We start from the raw sequence: 18614 nt of genomic DNA, 5'->3' as shown, positions 1-18614 counted from the left end.
TCTGTTACTAAAGGCTAAAGTTTTCAGTAACACTAAATAAAGCATTACATTTATTTTACATAGCTTGTAAAAACGCTTTATTGATGCAACAATGCCTATTGATTTAAAAACTTTAAAAGCACAAACCTTTCTTCAGGTGACTCACAACAGATGAGGAGCGCGGCACATCTTTATGACGTCACATCACCAGAGCAAAATAAAAGTCCCATTGGTGCACTGCTCTCTAGAATCACAAATATATCATAGAAATGCTGTATATAGAATAGAATTTCGTACCCATATGATGATGCTTTTCTAAAGTTACTAACTTCGTAAATCGATTAATATTATTCTCAATTTTTATGTACATTTATAACAGTTTTATGTTGATATACCTTGCCATTAAATTCACATTAAACTAGTTCATGCTGCTGTGTAACTGTTATAAAGGAGGTCTGATGACAAATTTGATCTATCACTCTTTTGGCTATTGTAATCAATCTCTGGCTATTTTGTTTTTGTATTTATTTATTTATTCCTCTTTTGGAAAGTTACTGAAACACTGTCAGGGATTTTATTTTTATTTTGTTATTGAGGCAAATGTGTGTGTGTGTGTGTGTGTGTGTGTGTGTGTGTGTGTGTGTGTGTGTGTGTGTGTGTTTATTTATTTATTTATTTTTATTATAGATGCTCCTAATATGAATAGGCTCACAGATGTTTTGTTTTTGTTGTATTTTAGTGATCCGAATCCTGCTGTCTTTCCCTTGAGTCTCTTCAAACTGTTTTCCTCTGAGAGCGCTGTACAAACTTCAGATGATACAGATAAAAATACAGTACAAATACAGATAAATTGTGCACACACTTTAATATCAGGTAAGATTTACTTTTTTTATTTAATGAACTGAATTCAGAAAAAGTTTTCAGAAATGCCACAAAGTCTGAGCACATCTGTGTGGTTAGATCAGGTAGATTAATAATGTGTCTTTGACATTTATTGTGTATGTTTTGCTTATACTGTGTTGTAAATAAAATAAAAATAATCTAAAACTCCATTCTCTGAATCTTCTCACATTGTTTCCTTACTTGCTATAGTCAAGTCAGTCATTGATGGGGCCATTAGGGAGGGCTCTTTTGTCTCCGGGTGTGAATTGCTAAATATTCATGGGCCATTGCCACACCTATGAATAATCCCTTTCGATCACAAAACATGTTTTATAAAATTTACATCAATATATTGTTTTCTCTGAACGAGTGAACGAGATGATTTTCACATTATTTGGTTGAAAAAATTCTAGCCTACGACATCCAATTATCTAAAGTCTTGTGAACAAATGTTCTGTGTGTGTTTCATGACCTTATTTCAGTGACTTCTAAACTTAAAACACAAACATGTATATTCATGTTGCTTGCATATTATTGTAGTCCAATTTGTGTTGATTACAATGTAATCATACTTTAGCCATTAATATGTTTTTAAGATACTGAAAAAAGCACAAAGGTAAGGGCATGACAAAACTTCTTCAGGGCCCCAAACAGGCATGGGATGATAACCGGTTTCAAGGTTTACCGTGGTTTGAAAAAGTCACGGTTTCAAAACCGCAAACAAAAAAAGTTATACCGTTCCTACGATATGTGCATTTTCTGTGTCGTCAAAGTGAAAGCGCAGGACTCTACTAGGTTGTGTGTGTGCTTACCTGTGTGCTACCGCCTGTCTGTGATTGTGCACGTGATCCACAGTCAGTGAGATTCAGCAGTAATATAAGTTCAGGACGGCCGATGGAGGTGAACCCCCACAACACAGAGTGGGGAATAGCAGACTATATGTACTAACTTTACATTTCTGTGATTGAACATTAGTACAACAATTAAGTTAAAGTGAAATCAAGTCTTTGCTTTTAAGCCTTCTGCCACGTTAAAGGTGCAGTGTGTAGGTTTTTGCGGCATCTAGCGGTGAAGTTGTGAATTGCAACAGTCCACCGCTCACCCCTCCCTTTACTACGGAAGACCATACAGAATGAAAATCTCGCCGTTTTTGACAGCAACGAATAGTAAAATTTCTTTTAAAACGTAATTTAAGGAATTACACTTACTTAATCATTCAATAAAACTATATTATTGTGAATATTACTGTTACTTGTTCATCATTGTGTCTGTTTTTTTCACAAGCTGATAATTCTAAGTTAATAAAAACAATGGTTCATTAAGGTCAGGGGCACAGCAAGCTTTTCAAAAGTGTGGGGGATGAATGTGGTATGTTTGTTAACAATAAAAATGATTAATACAATGACAGAATACAAGAAATAAAAAGCTTTCAATTAGTGATACTACAGTGATACTAAAAACACACTCAGAACAGATTTAGAATCAGAAATGCTTTAATAATCTCAGGGAGAAATTATTTTGTTACTCCAAATATACAGACAACATTTCATACAAACAACATACTGTATATTCAGAACAAAAAATATAAACAACTATGTCCATATATAAATGCAACCAACAACAACAACAACTGACCAAATAATATATGACCAATGACCTATATCTCTCATTTAAAAGAACCAAAAGTGCTCTTTCTGCTCTACAAGAGACAAACTGCTCAGCAACCTTTCTTCTATTTACCCTGTCCAGCTTGTCTTTATGTACATGGCACACAGCAACACTGTTGAGGCGAGTTTGGGTCATTGTGCTGCGTAGCCATGTTTTCAGCCTCCTGAGGCTGCTGAAACTCCTTTCTGACTCTGCTGATGACACAGGCACAACTAGGAGGAGTCGGGCAACTGTTTCAACTTGGTCAAAGAGACCACGGACCTCTGGGGTCATTCCTTGAAGAACTGCAACAACTTCAGTACTAGACTGGAAGCTGTACTTCATTCTGAACAATGCAAGCTGAACTTTGAGGATGTCTGGGTTGATTTCTGGGTACTGTTGGACAACAACATGTATTTTTCCAGTTAATAGAACTTGTTCCAGGTGCCTTAACATTTGCCTTCCTTCCTGCTCAAATCTTTCTCTAAACTGCATGTCAGCAACATCCAGAACTTTGTAGAATTCAGTCCTGTAGTAGTCAGAAGGGGACACATGTACATGTGCAGGAGCATTACCTGTGAAGCGCTGAGGTGGGATACGGACACGAGGAGCGGCAATAGGAGTGAGATGAAGTGTTTCACACATACTTGTTGCTTTCGTGTAAAGAGCCTGAAAACTCTCTGAGTTTCTCTTTTTGCTGAAACTTTCCTTAACACAGGCAACAGCTGAAAGCATCCCATCTATGGTCTGAATTCTGCTCTGGAGGGACATATTCAAAACCTCCAACTCCCCTGTGATCTCCAAAGCACACACAAGACCAAAGACAACATTTCCCTGCTGAAATGTGTCATAAAGCCCCTGTGCCTTACTAGCCGCATCAGACCTACTCAGTGCCATTTCAGCCAAAGCCTTGATTATGCACTCGTACTGGTTTAGCACAGTGCGGATGGCACTAGTGCGAACGGTCCACCTTGTTGGACACAGAGGTCTTATAGTGTGACATGGACCCTCACCCCCCTCAGACCTTGCGATTCCCTTAAATATGTCCTTCAGTTTCCCTGACTGCCCAAACAACACACCCAACTCATTGACCCAATCCAGAGAATTACAGATAAATATTGAGGCAGTACAGGACCTCTGTGTAATTAGGTTAACACAGTGTGCAGCACAATGAACATAGGGAGCCAGAGGTTGTATTTTTCTTATAATGGCCTGTGCTCCATTGTATTTGCCAGCCATATTTGCGGCCCCATCGTATGCTTGGCCACGCAACCCAGTGATAGGCAAGTTTAGGCGCTGCAAAACATCCATGACTACTTTTGCTAGATTTTCTCCAGATGTCGAAGAAACTTCATAAAGACCAACAAATTCTTCATGAGGGACTAAATCCTTGTCAACATATCTCAAACACACTGCCTCTTGCTCTTTTCCAGACACATCTTGTGTCCCATCCATCATCACAGAGTACTGCAGGTGTGGAAGTGATCTGATGTTTTCAACTATTTCACGTATGATCATGCTGCTGAACAAAGTTAGGATTTCATTTTGAACAATAGCTGAAGTATATATATCCTTTCTACCACATGTCAACCACTTGGTTAGAGAGGGGTCATCCTCTGATTTGTACTTCAGAACCTGTTCAAAATTTCCTTCACCACATTCATGGCCTCTAAAAGGTAAGCCCTGCCTAGCCAACATCTGCACAGCACCAATTATTTTGAGAAGACATCCCCTTGCTGCCTGCTGTTTCACACCCACACTAGATAGCTGAACCTGTACTGATCGATTTTCATAGATGTGCGTTGTCATGGCTGTCTTATGACTATCAGATCGCTCATGCACAGTAAATCGTTCAAGAGCTTTTTTCCAATTTTTAAACCCAGATGAAATGAATGCTTGTTTTAGTATGGTTTCTGAAAAATTCAAGGTGAGACAAAGTGTGGTGTGTATCGACAAGGGGAGGTGCCAATAAAAGGTCCATTCACCATACTAATCAAGCAGTTCAACTGTTTATTGATGTAAAATACAGCTGATCAAATTATGATAATAATAGTCAATAATGATATCAATAATAATCAACAAGTAAAAGCATAAAAGAATAGACAAAGCTGGATAGTTATATGCTGAACCCCAAGCAGAAGAATAAAGACCATATTTACAACTCAGAGACGTGCCATCATCTTCCCTCTCAAAGACCGGGGAGCCCGTTGCAGTCACAGTAGAAGACCAACACGTATGTCCGAGAAATGCCGGGCGATGCGCGCTTGTCCCACGGCTGAGCTTCCACTGTGCCAACAAAAAGTCCCATCTTATATACTTTAAATTTGGGTGCAGTTAAGACAACCTCCAAGTGAGAGAGAGAGAGTCAAGTTGATCAGGCTCGACCATCTCCCCACCTGGGTGCACGTTATCTCAATTTCAAGAAATTATTTATGGCGCGTCTCTTAGTTTCCCAAGAGTCTGTTACTATGGCCTCGTACTTATAGATCGTCACAATAAACGGTTTGTTCTAGGCTTGTATAAACTTGTCTGAAGACCAAGGCCAATGTTTTCCCAGGAGACCAGGTGGTTTTGGGAGGATAGTGGCGCCGAGTTATACCAATTGGTTACCATGACCTCCAAACTCACAACTCACACTCCCCCTATTCTCCATCTCCGTTGAGCGCACAGAAGCAAAAACCAAAAATGACCCATCGTACAGAGGCACCGGAAGGCCCATCTATTACATTCGGCCCCTCGCTTAACGGAGAATCAAACTCCGAATACATTTCATGCGTATTCTTCTAACATAGCAGAAAACATAGATGTTAAATGTCGTGAGTAAAATAAAAAGTATTAGCATGATTATCATAGGTTACTCCCTCTGTGTTGATCATCTCCGTTGAGCGCCCAAGAAACACAAAATGACCCAGTGCACAGAGGCACAGGAAGACCTATCTATTACATTCGGTCCCTCGCTCAACAGAGAATCAAACTCCGAATACATTTCATACACATTCTTCTAACAGAAAATATAAATTAAGAATATAGAAAAGGAATATAAAACAACACAATTGTATGGTTGCTCTCTCGAAGCAAAACACACACAGTTTGTATTTGAGGATCCTCAGATCCTCCACTCCCCCCTCTTAATCATATCATATATAGTGGATATAGTGGAGTGGAGAAAACTAAATGATTATTGCAAGCAAACCTTCATAATCTTTATGAAAACATCTTTAAAAAGTTTGGATGGCCAGTCCATACTTTTCCCTTCTACATGTTCTTAAAAGAACAGGTCATTTCTGTCATCCCGCGTACAAGCATCGGTTGGGGGAGTGTGTCTAACATTAGGTGATGGCCTGAATGTGAATGGCCTTGTGACAGGCAAACGTCTGATAAGACAAATCAACACTCTTATGGCACTATACAAGAGTAAGATGATAAACACTCCTGAAACGGGGACTAAAGCCTTTAAAATAATTGAAAAGTGGCCCCAATATTGATCCAAATTATGTGCCCTTAATGAAGTTTAGCTTGTTGTCTTAGCATCTCAGCATCAGGGTTTTAATGCCCTAGTAATTATTTGAATTGTCTGGCAAGTTTATCAATTTAAAAGTAGAACTGTCAGTTGGAGTGCACCATTTAAAATCAAATCAGATACAGGTAATATCTTTGTATACAAATGTCATGATGTGCTGAACCAATGAAAAAATTTCCTTAAGGTCTTTAAGATTTAACCAAAATCACATCACTATGACTTTTTAGTCATGACAAATCATTAAATCACATCATGTCAAGTTTGACCATTTTCTTGCAGCATGATGACAATAAACCACCCATGAATTGGTCTGACTGACTCACATGACAAATATATAACTTAAAACACAACCTCAGCAATATAAAATGACTGATATCTCTTTCGTAACCCAGAATGTATCTATCCATGAAATGTCTCAGTGGTCAGTTCTCGCTTAGTTGTCTCAGTAGTCTGCTCTTGAAATGTCTCTGTAGCTTCTTCCCAAAGAACCATCTTGAGTTTGAAGATTGTGACGTTCCGTCTCTCTCTCTGAAGTTCCCTGAAGTTCCTGTTATTCTGTCAGCCATTGTTTGTCGACACAAACCGTCCCCTTATGGTAAGGCTCAAACCTCTCAGCAAATTTCTCGAAGGTCACCCACAGACTTGATCTGCGAAAACACAAAAACAAGAGAACGGAAAACAGAGACTGTTCTTTTGAAAACCAAGATTGTTCAAACTTTGTTGGAATTATTTTGACTCCATTATAACCTCAATAGATAAACGAAAAACATAGAGACCATCTGGCAACTAGACTGTAGTCCGGTGAAAGCTAATCATCGTAGCCCCCCACCCGCCATATCTTCATCATGAGGTTGGCCCCCAAGTCACTAAAAGACAAGGTTCTTCTCATGACTCCTTTCTACAGCATTTGCCAGGTCTCATTTAAAATTAATGAGCAAATTCACAATGTCTAATATGTATCCATTTTGCTTGGGGTTGCTAATGATAAACTCTTATTTTTGGCACAATTTTATGTCCGCCCCCCTCTGGAGGTGTTTTTTTTTTTTTTTTTTTTTACACATCTTAAAGCCTGAATTTAAAAACCAATCGATGTATCAGAAGAAAATTGGAATTAAGTGCACACTTGCCATAGCAAGATCTCTCTTAGCAATTTTTGACCTCCTGCCAAAACTGAGCCGATAATTCATTTCATGCACAGACAGAAAAGCACGTCTAACCATGTTAGCCCTGACATACCACATTTACCAGTATAATCTTAGAGTGTGATTAACTTTTTCAAATGACGTATGTCATTGTTGGTACTATAAAAATCCAATGAAGTCCACAGACTTCCTGACATACCTGACCATTAAAGTGTTTTCCCTTTGGTCAGAATCAGTATTGCCTGATGTTCACCTCTGGGAATGATATCTCAAACCAATATTTAACTATTAAGACAGCAGTGGCTATTGATAGCGTAAATATTGCCACTTTTAACCAAAACATCTAAGTAACCTTGGAATTTCATAAAATAAAATCACAAATTCACAAAACAGCCCTGAGGGTGCAGGTCTTCCTAATTAAACACAATAGGGTCGCCAAATTGTGTTTTTGACATTACACATCATTTAACATGAACAAATTAAAAACGCCTAAGTGACGGACACACACTGTGTATCTGTGTGATCAGAAAAGGAAGCAAGGTTCGGAGCCTATTATCCATCTGATGATTTAGAATCAATCAAATTCACAGATTTGCATCTTGGCTTTATCTGTGAACTGTGAGTGCGGTGTTTCAGTGCGCAGAGGACATGCCTGAGCAGTGAAGATTTCTGCCGTTCGTGCGGCAGCAACCGCAGCTGCCTGGTCAGCAAGGGTTCATCCATCTCACCTCTTAGTGAGGAAACCACTCTGCTGCCAATCTGCTCCAAAGTCCTGCACAACACCACCAAAGGCATAACGGAGTCCGTGTAGATTTCAGCATTTCAGCTGTTTTGCCATTTGCCAACTCACATTTTCAAGCAACCAAATTAACTGACACTAAGACTTTTAGTCTGTTGTTTCCGCTCAACCTGCCTTGCATTCCCCATTGTTCACAAAAGATGAACAGCACAGAAAAATCAAATTAGAATTTAGAGGTTCAAATTGTCTAGCTAAATCATCTAAATGTGTTCTACCCTTAAAAATTTCTCCATTAGCTCTGCACCATCTTGACCATCTGGCTTAATCATGAGACTGCCTCATTCAAAATATGCCATTGTCCTTCCTTAGAAGGCCAACTTCCCTCATCTCATCATCAGAATCCCAAATATTCCCATCCCAAATGAATGGGTCCCATCCTTCTGCATTTGCTGTAGTTACAAACGCTCGTACCTTACGTACATTTGGTCTACGTTTCTTTTTAGCATTAACTTTGGCTACTTGTAAAGCAGCTTTTTCTGCCACACCAGTCATTTGACCAAGACGCTGGCGCAAAATTTCTGCTTGACCTTGCGCTAATGAGGCGCGCCCTAAGGCATCAGACATTTCTTTCATCATATTTTCAATCTCTTTTGCTTTCTGATCTGCCCGCTCATGCTGCTTTCTGTAAGCAGTTAACACGACCCACAAGCGGCTCTGCAAGCCCTTCAATGGATCCTTTTCCGAGACAACAACCTTTCTCAAGCATTTCTCAACTTGATTCGGGTCTGTGTCCCTTAGCGCACCAGACCAGCACTGAGGTAACCCTCCGCCCTTTCTGAGTTCTCTGGCCACTGACTCATACAAAGTGTCATCCCACTCGGGAAGCACATCAGGCTCGGGCTCCTGCCCTTTCTTACGAAACATCTTATCAAACTACTCTCAAAACACCTTTGAAACCTTCTCTTGTCTAACACCAAAATCACTTTAAACGTCTCAAATTATTTTTATCCTGCCGACTACGCCAATAATGTTTTAGTATGGTTTCTGAAAAATTCAAGGTGAGACAAAGTGTGGTGTGTATCGACAAGGGGAGGTGCCAATAAAAGGTCCATTCACCATACTAATCAAGCAGTTCAACTGTTTATTGATGTAAAATACAGCTGATCAAATTATGATAATAATAGTCAATAATGATATCAATAATAATCAACAAGTAAAAGCATAAAAGAATAGACAAAGCTGGATAGTTATATGCTGAACCCCAAGCAGAAGAATAAAGACCATATTTACAACTCAGAGACGTGCCATCATCTTCCCTCTCAAAGACCGGGGAGCCCGTTGCAGTCACAGTAGAAGACCAACACGTATGTCCGAGAAATGCCGGGCGATGCGCGCTTGTCCCACGGCTGAGCTTCCACTGTGCCAACAAAAAGTCCCATCTTATATACTTTAAATTTGGGTGCAGTTAAGACAACCTCCAAGTGAGAGAGAGAGAGTCAAGTTGATCAGGCTCGACCATCTCCCCACCTGGGTGCACGTTATCTCAATTTCAAGAAATTATTTATGGCGCGTCTCTTAGTTTCCCAAGAGTCTGTTACTATGGCCTCGTACTTATAGATCGTCACAATAAACGGTTTGTTCTAGGCTTGTATAAACTTGTCTGAAGACCAAGGCCAATGTTTTCCCAGGAGACCAGGTGGTTTTGGGAGGATAGTGGCGCCGAGTTATACCAATTGGTTACCATGACCTCCAAACTCACAACTCACACTCCCCCTATTCTCCATCTCCGTTGAGCGCACAGAAGCAAAAACCAAAAATGACCCATCGTACAGAGGCACCGGAAGGCCCATCTATTACAATGCTGAATCAGCATTCTTGGCAAGAGATGATGTCCCCGAGTCAAAGGCTTTGGAGCAGTAAAACCACAATACACCCTCAACATCAGGACTCACATGGAGCCATGGAAATTTCTGGTACCACTGAGTTTGAAAACTCAGAGTATATTTGGGCAAGGACTGTTTAGAAATTAATTTTGGATCTGGTTGATTGGGATTACTTAACTGATGGCGAGTAGCATCCACGTCTGTGTTCTCTGCTCCTCTCTCTACCATTTCATCTTCATCCTTACCCTCTCTGACTTCCCCCTCACTCTGTTTTTCTTGTCTGTCTGCCTATTGTCTGTCTGCCTCTTGTCTGTCTGCATCTTGCCTGTCTGCCTTTTACTCCCTCTTCATCTCTGTCTTCCTCATCCCTGGGCACATCCTCACATACACCCTAATCAAAACATTTAAAATGAATTTGTGAATTTGATATAAACACACCATACACACGTGTGCACCTGAGATGGAAATAAGCACCAACCATGACACAAACACACACTCAGACCCTCTTCCTTCGTAAACCTCTTTTACAAACTGTAACATTAATTTAATTGCTCACATGTGAACCTTCCTGTGCTGCCTCTGAAACCAATGCCTCCAGCAACTTGCTCTCCTAAACAAGGTTGCAGTGGTATAGGTTCAAACAGTTACAGCAGTGGCACTAGAAAACCTCAGTGAATATTGAAAAGTAACACAATGAAATAAATGCAAACAGCATCTAATGGTAATAGGCTACTGTTGTTTAATGTCAACATTTTTCAACTTTCATCTCTCAACTTCACTTACAGGATTTCTCTTGAAAAAGGTGTCAATCTTCTCCTGCCTCTTTCTTTTCTGCATCTTAATGATACTGCATGACAAAAGGACAGTGGTAAGCCTGATAGTGGCATGGGTCTGACAGGACTGTGACTGCATTTTGAAGATGATGAATGAAGAAAACAAAACAAAAAATCCTCACAAAAAGCTTTTTCTAAATAATAATAATATAAATAAAAGTATAATAATATAAATAATATCTCGCAGAAAAGGATTTTCCCCGAGCGTAAGATACTTACGCAGTACGAGAGACCTCTCGTAAGAGAACGTACTCGGTTACTAACGTAATTTAACAATTTACTGTTTTTAAACATTAAAATAATATTCTTCCATAGTCAACAGGTATGCAAATTGACATTATTTCTCTCTTTTTTCTCCTCAACAGATAAAATCAAACACAACAGGCAAGTCAGCTAATGAACAAACAATGCTCAAAATATCAAAATCAATTACACTGATATAAACCCATAAATACATTGCTTAATATTGACAATTTGTCCTTCCTCATCAATTTCCTGCCGCCTTCATCACAGTTACTTTATGCATTGCATGCCACACACATAACCGAATTTAGCTAAATTAGCTAATGTTACTGAACACTATCCCAATTAGCAATTGCCATTAGTCTAAAAAACGAAATATAAAACAGAAAACATTCGACATGTCAACAAAACATAAACAGATCATCTTCCCAAAACATATATCAAGCTTATTTAAAAACCTCAAAAGCATAAACATTCAAAGTACCTGGAAAACGGAGATGTAAATAATCATAACCATAAGTTCCCACCTCCTCTGCACGAGCTGACCGATAAATCTAACACACCAATAGAGGCAAGACTTAAGGCAGAACAGCCAATCATCAGCCGGTGTCATGTTTGAGAGGGAGGGGAGGGGAGAGCTGAAGCGACAAGCAAGCGTAGACAGAGCGGCCAGAGAAACGGAGGAGCGAATGCGAAGGCGTTTGTTCAAAACTGCGGGAAAACTGTAGAAAAATTGTGGGTGTTGAACCCTCTCACCGGAAAAAGTGTGGGTGTTAAAACACCCACATCCCCCACGGGTGCGACGCCCCTGATTAAGGTCTTTATGCACCCCTGAAAACATTATTGATCATCTTAAATATTACACAGTGCACCTTAAACATCTTTTCAAAATCACGGCATTTAAAAAAAAGAAGAAAACACTCACTGGCTCTCACGTGTCTTTGAGTATTTGTTTATTTTTGGAACTGACACTAATGGTCTTATTTTTGCTTTGATCAGTGATTGCATTTTTTCCATTTAGAAGGATTTGTTTTTGAAAATTTTATTTTGTTGATTATTGTTGAGCTGCAGGCTTAGGCTCACACAAGTGACTGAAATTAAATTTAATTAAGAAGTTTCAAATATTGATTTTAATTATTTTGCCTTCTGTTCCATGTTACAAAATGTTCTATGTGTGTCCTAAAATAAAATATACTGTGTACAGTTAAAAAAAAATAAAAATGTTTTTTTTTTTTTTTTTTTTTTTTTACCCAGACATTTAAATATAACATTGTAGAGCAGTAATTACAATACTGTGATACCGTGAAACCGTGATATTTTTATCCAAGGTTATCATACCGTCAGAATCTTATACCGGCCCATGACTAGCCCCAAAACACCCTCAGACCCCAGAGGGTTAATATTGAGGTGAAGTAATCCTGAGTAATTTCTTCCACAGAATCAAGTCAAATGCCTTAAAGGCAAAATTCAATATGAGGGGTGATGGTCTTGAAAAGAAGCCATTCAAAGCTACACCTTTATACTATGTAATTCAAGGTAATTTTGGTCTTGTGACATTCAAAAACTCTCGTTACTTGATACCCTTTATCTATTCAGGGGACGTTCTCTAAAAGACCACCCTTCTTTATCAGAAATGTCCTGTCCTGTCCTGTCTTGATGGTTCACCACACATTCGCACCAAAAGTTGTTACAGCGTGCACAATGCTACATGACCTGTGCTTAGCTGCAGGAGATGAAGTTTAAATGTATTAATAAATGTTTCAAACAGTGTCAGGAATCGATCACTCCTCTCTACTGCTGCTTTCTCTCTTGAGTCTTCTTTTTCTGCCTCCAACTTCAGGAAGTCTATAAGGTCATTGGATCTCTTCCTTTTGTGTCCAGCTTGGAGGCATGGTGGAGAAGCAGCCACAGAAGCTGATGGCCCTGGTTCATCCTGAATGGATGAGGATATCAAGATGGGTGGAGAAATAGAGGGTCGGCTCCCAATAGCCTCATCCATTAGGATGAACCAAGGCCATGTTGCAGTGGTAGCGTCTCATGATTCTGTCCCAACCCCTGTTGGTGGACATTTAAACTCCTGAAGAGATAGGGGAAAAGATTAACCAATCATTTTGAATATAAATGAACCACAATAATAAACAAATAATGGGTAAACAGTCTCCACAAACAACAGTAAAGACAACTTCAGAAAAATAAATCCAGTTGAGGTCATAACTTTACATACATCCTGCAGAATCTGCAAAATAATCCAAATAAGAGGAATAATACAAAATGCTTATTTTTTTATGGTAGTACTGACCTGAATAATACATTTCATACACAAGACGTTTACGTACAGTATAGTCCACATGAGAAAATAATAGTTTAATTTATAAACTTGACCCCGTTCAAAAGTTTTCATACACTTGATTGATACTGTGTTATTACCTGAATGATCCATAGCTGTGTTTTTTTTTTTTTTTTTTTTTTTTAGTGAAAGTTGTTCATGAGTCCCTTGTTTATCCTGAACAGTTAAACTGCCTGGTTACAGAACATGTTTGTGTATTTGAACTCTTTCCAACAATTACTGTATGACTTTGTGATCAATCTTCTCACACTGAGGACAACTAAGAACATGGGACAGTTTAACTGGTTAGGACAAACAAGGGACTCATGAACAACTACTAAAAACTTTGTGGCAGGTGCTTTGTAGCTGGTTGAACCTAGACAGTGGCCCTCCAGGAGCAGGACTTGACACCCCCGTTCTGCTACAGCAACCACATGATTGAGACATGCACAAACATACCTTGTATTTCTTTTTTAGGTTCTCCAATTTTTTTGCGGTTTGTAGGTGGGTAACTTTGCCTTCCAATCTCAGCTCTTTAATGAGCATCCTGAAAACAGCATACACGAACATCATGAGTTTGCTTTTAAAATACCTGCTGAAAAAAAAAAAAACAGCCTAGGCTATTTGGCTGGTCTTAGCTGGTTAAAGCTGGAAGTAGCTGGTTTTAGCTGGTCACCCAGCCTGGTCAGGCTGGTAAAGTGGCCAAAACCCCTCTAAATCCAGCCTGCTGTCCAGCTAAAACCAGCCAACCAGTCTAGGTTGGTTTATTAACGATCCCGGGGCTATTGCGTAATAGTCTGTTATGTTGGAATTGACCTATTTTTCAGTGGTCTTTTGCAAACACCAGATTTATATAAGAAGGAGGAATTGGTGGTGTTTGAGACTCTCGGTATGTCATGTCCATGTACTGAACTGTTATTATTCAACTATGCCAAGGTAAATAGTTTTGTTTGGAAGAGTTTCCCTGTAAACCAAGACTCCTTCTCTGCCCTCAGCTTAATAAATGTGGTTGTCTCTTCACTGGACCCTGAAGGTAGTCATATTTAGCTACCGTAGCTACTATATAAATATTTTCTGATAAACTAAAGTTGTCACGACCACACACACAAGGAGAGGGTAAGTAGATTTCAAGGTGTTTATTTACAGACGTGCACACTTCAAACAGGTGAATAGAGACTTCGGCATCCGAGTCATCAAACACGGTCCGATAAGGTAAACACAAGTTCACAGGCAATCGCCAGCAAGAGTAACAATCACTTCCCTTAAAGTGGTGAACGTATGCTTCACAGGTTGATCCAGTTGTGGTCCAAATGGAGCACAGGAGAATCGAGAGACGGAGGAGAAGATCCAAGGAGAGGTGTCCATGTAACTTTGATTCCAGCCGGTGAGTGAATGACTGAGGTGAGTATATATAGGAAGTGGTGATTGCGGTTCCAGGTGTGGGTGATTAGAACTCTGGAGATGGTTCACGGGTGTGGTGCAGTGATGATTGGCTGGTTGGTGATGGGTCACGGTGATTGGGGCTGAAGGAACGTGCTGAAGGTGTGACAAAAGTAGCTTACACTACCTCCTAACTGTCTTAAAACAGGAGCGTCCTTACAAATACTGTCCCATTCCCAAAGTGCCCTTGAACGGCGCAAAAAAGCCGTTTGGAATTCGCCCCATGATTCTAACATGATTACCAAGTTGCTAGCATGTTTATAACATGATTAACGTGTACAAAAATGTGGTAAAACTTTAATATAGGTTAGGGGTGGATAATATTATCAGATGATTATTTTTCGTGCAACAATACATATTACTGTTAAGGTTTTCATTAATAACTATCACTATATAGATGATAACTTTGTCTAGTGCTCTTATGGATGTTTTTAGCAAGATTTTGTGAAAATTTAATTGATATCCCTGGTGAAAAAAAACAGTATGCAAACACGGCTATGAAGAAGTCTATGCTATTTCTGTCACGGTTCTCACATCTGCCGTGTCCTCATGTCGCGTCATCTGTGTGTGTGTATGTGTGTCATTACGTTGTGCGTCACGCTGATTCAGCGCAGCTGCCAATCAATCCCGCACCAGGTGTCATGCATTTCCCCACGGCTATTTATTCTCACCCAGATCTCCTCTTCCCCGTCAGATTGTTCTTCTAGATCACCGTGTTGGATGTACGTTTGGGATTTGTCTTCGTGTGTGGATTGTCGTCGTTGGATTGTCGTTGTTTTTGGTATTCACTGGATTCACGCCTGCACCACGGACCCACCACTCGTCATCTCACCTGCCATCTAGCCTCTGTGCCACTCAGCCGGGAGATCTTCACCACCACCATCGTCATCGTTGTCATCATCCCACTAACCTTCAATAAATTACTGGTTTACCCTGCATTTGCTTCCTCCCCTTCTTTACCGTTACAGAACAATCTGACCATCAATGGAAGCAGCAGGCACTACACAGGGCACCGCGGAGGACGCACTCCGCGAATGCATCTCCCGGCTGGAGATTCAAGAGAGGAACACCGCTATCTCAGGGAACGCCATCAACACCCTAGTGGCACAGGTGTCCGAGCTGACCCAGTCTTTGCGCCAGATGCAATTACCCACTGCGCCGCTCACACCGCCTGCCCCGCCCGCTCCGATCGCCCCACCCGGACCATCTGGGGCTTCACATCAACCGGAGCCCCGCCTTCCCCCACCGGAACTTTACGGAGGTGAGCCGAACTTCTGCCGAGCTTTCCTTACTAGATGTTCGATGCACTTTACGTTACAACCCCGCACATTTCCTAGTGAGGAAAGCAAGGTGGCGTTCGCGCTCACCCTGTTGACGGGGAGGGCGGCATTGTGGGGAACGGCGGTGTGGGAGAACCAAGATCCCTGTTGCACCTCGTTCACAGCACTCTCCGCCGACATGAGACGGGTTTTGCGCAGTGGGACATGTTCCTGCATGGGTTGGCTGACCGCGTCCAAAGGGAGATCTACGCCCTGGACCTACCCGCCAACCTCAACGGCCTGATAGACCTGGCCCTGCGGGTAGATGCTCGACTCTCCCCAGGGCTCTAGAGTGCGACCAAAAAAAAAAAAAAGATTGTAAAGCCCTATTGTTCAAAATGTTAAAATAGACAGTTTTGGACTTATTTTTTCACTGAAATGTTTTCATTATTACACCAAGTAGGGTAAAGTACCGGGAAAAAAATATGCCCCCACGCATCAAGCCATGAGGTGTTCAGTTTGAAGCCCTTAAAACACTTAATTTAGATTTTATTTTTAGTTAATTATCTTGAAATTTTTTAAGTTTAAATTTCAGCTCAGTACAGCACTTTAAGCACCAACACTTTTTCAGTAAGTTGCCTTTCTTGTAGAATTGTTCTTCAAATAAAGAACTTTATATTGACCAGATTGTTAGTTAATCATTTACAAGTCAATATTGCCTATATGGACAGGGATTAAAAATAATAATAAATAAAAAAATAAAAAAGTGAAATTGTAAAACTGCGGTGTTAAATGTGATGCGGTTGAAAATTTGGGTGCACCTATCTTTTGTGCTGGTGCACCTAAGAAAAAAAGTTAGGCGCACCAGTGCAACCAGTGCAAAAAGTTAGTCTAGAGCCCTGCTCCCGAGCCAAGCGACGATGGACACCCGCTCGGCTCCCCCCTGGGGAGGGCTTCCCACCTCGAGCCAGCGGCAGCGACGCGGTCAGCCCCTTCAGCGATCCCGAGCCCATGCAGGTGGGTCGAGCTCGGCTTTCTCGGGAGGAGAAGGAGAGGCGGAGGTCCCAGGGCCTTTGCCTCTATTGTGGGGCAGCTGGCCACTTCGCCTTTAGCTGCCCCGTAAAAGGGCCAGCCCGGCAGTAAGTATGAGGCTACTGTCGGGTGGGATCTCCGCTAACAAGTCCTCGTCCAGCACCACCTCCACGCTCCTCCCGGTTAGGCTTAGATGGCAGCAACAGGATCTTCACTGCACTGCACTTCTGGATTCAGGAGCAGAGGGTAACTTCATGGATTTTTTTTTTGCACTTCATAATCATGTTCCTCTCCATCCCCTCACAGAAACCATCACCGTCCACACTCTCAATGGCCACTCCCTTCCCACCATCACCTCTATTACGGATCCCGTTACTCTCACTACCACCATGAGATTATTTCTTTTTACATTTTGGACTCCCCCCACGCACCCGTTGTTCTTGGACACCCCTGGCTCGTTAAACACAACTCCCGGATTGATTGGCAGCTGAAGTCGGTGGCTGAATGGAGCGTTAAGTGTTATGAGTCTTGTCTTGTGTCTGCTTGTCCATCTGTATCTAGTTCTGTGTTTCAGGAGAAGGCGGCGGATCTGAGTAACGTGCCCACGGAGTACCTCGACCTGAAGGAAGTGTTCAGTAAGTCTCGGGCTGCTTCTCTTCCTCCTCACCGTCCCTATGACTGTGCTATAGAGTTATTACCAGGTACGTCTCCGCCTAAGGGCAAATTATATTCACTTTCAGTTCCTGAAAGAGAGGCTATGGAGAAATACATTTCTGATTCTCTAGCAGCCGGGCTCATACGACCCTCCTCTTCTCCAGCGGGGGCGGGGTTCTTTTTTGTGGGGAAGAAGGACGGGTCTCTGCGACCTTGTATTGATTACCGAGGGCTGAATAATATTACGGTAAAGAATACTTATCCTTTGCCGTTAATATCTTCAGCCTTCGAGAGGTTGCAGGGAGCGTCCGTCTTCACGAAATTGGATTTGAGAAATCCTTATCATTTGGTCCGCATCGGGGGGGAGATGAGTGGAAGACTGCCTTTAACACCCCCAGGGGAACTTTGAATACTTGGTCATGCCCTTCGGCTTGTCCAACTCCCCAGGGGTCTTCCAGGCACTCGTCAATGACGTGTTGAGAGACATGGTCGACCAATTCATTTATGTCTACCTGGACGACATATTGATTTTTTCTTCTTCTCTCCAGGAACACGTTCAACACGTCAGATGAGTGCTTCAGCGGCTGTTAGAGAATGGGCTTTTTGTCAAGGCGGAGAAATGCGATTTTCATGCACAGTCTGTTCCTTTCCTAGGGTACATCGTGTCGGCCGAGGGTATGCGCATGGATCCCGAGAAGGTTAGAGCTGTGGTGGATTGGCCAACCCCAGATTCCCGTAAGGCCCTGCAGAGGTTTCTAGGTTTGGCCAATTTTTACCGGCGTTTTATTCGCAATTACAGCCAACTAGCCGCACCTCTCACCGCCTTGACCTCCCCCCGAACGACGTTCAGGTGGTCAGACGCAGCGGAAGCTGCGTTTGCCAAACTTAAGAGTCGCTTCGTTTCGGCTCCCATTCTTGTCACCCCTGATCCATCACGTCAGTTTGTGGTGGAGGTCGATGCGTCAGAGGTGGGGGTAGGTGCGGTGCTTTCCCAGCGCTCACCCACGGACGACAAGATGCATCCCTGCGCGTTTT

This window comes from Garra rufa, chromosome 2 (genome assembly GCF_049309525.1).
Source record: "Garra rufa chromosome 2, GarRuf1.0, whole genome shotgun sequence".
Classification (NCBI taxonomy): Eukaryota; Metazoa; Chordata; class Actinopteri; order Cypriniformes; family Cyprinidae; genus Garra; species Garra rufa.
This window is presented reverse-complemented; position numbering follows the sequence as displayed.